The sequence below is a fragment of the Pteropus vampyrus genome, unplaced genomic scaffold, assembly GCF_000151845.1.
Source record: "Pteropus vampyrus isolate Shadow unplaced genomic scaffold, Pvam_2.0 Scaffold1335, whole genome shotgun sequence".
Taxonomy (NCBI): Eukaryota; Metazoa; Chordata; class Mammalia; order Chiroptera; family Pteropodidae; genus Pteropus; species Pteropus vampyrus.
The window spans coordinates 8173-8554 of record NW_011890116.1 but is presented as its reverse complement, the minus strand read 5'-3'; the positions used below and the strand labels follow the sequence as shown (position 1 = coordinate 8554).

Sequence of the window (382 nt, the reverse complement as noted above, 5' to 3'; positions counted from 1 at the left end):
GGCCTGGAGGTGATTTCCCATGGGACTGAGGCTGCAGTCCTGCTTCTTGGCAAAGTAAGAGGGGCCCGAAGTCTGGGGAAGGCCTGGCGGGAAGGAGAGCAAGGACGTTTACAGCGAGGTGCGGCTGTGCTTCATTTCACAGCCCAGGCAGGGGTGACACGGGGGGTGGCAGGTGGGGGGGGCAGTGGGAGAGGGTCTTATTCCCAGCTCACGCTCTTTTCCCTCTAGTACCTCTGGCTCGAATAGGAAGAAGTTTTAATTGTCCATCTATCCATCTACCCATCCCTTCACTCATCCATCCATCCATCCATCCATCCATCCATCCATCCATCCATCCATCCATCCACCCTTCCTTCCATCCATCCATCCATCCATCCATCCA

At 56.0% G+C, this 382-nt stretch overlaps 1 long non-coding RNA gene across 1 annotated transcript in view; it reads right to left on the bottom strand.

Moving 5' to 3' along the window:
* The window catches only part of LOC105310175, a 4913-nt gene that overhangs the window by 1279 nt on the left and 3252 nt on the right, over window positions 1–382 (bottom strand). The window lies entirely within an intron of this gene.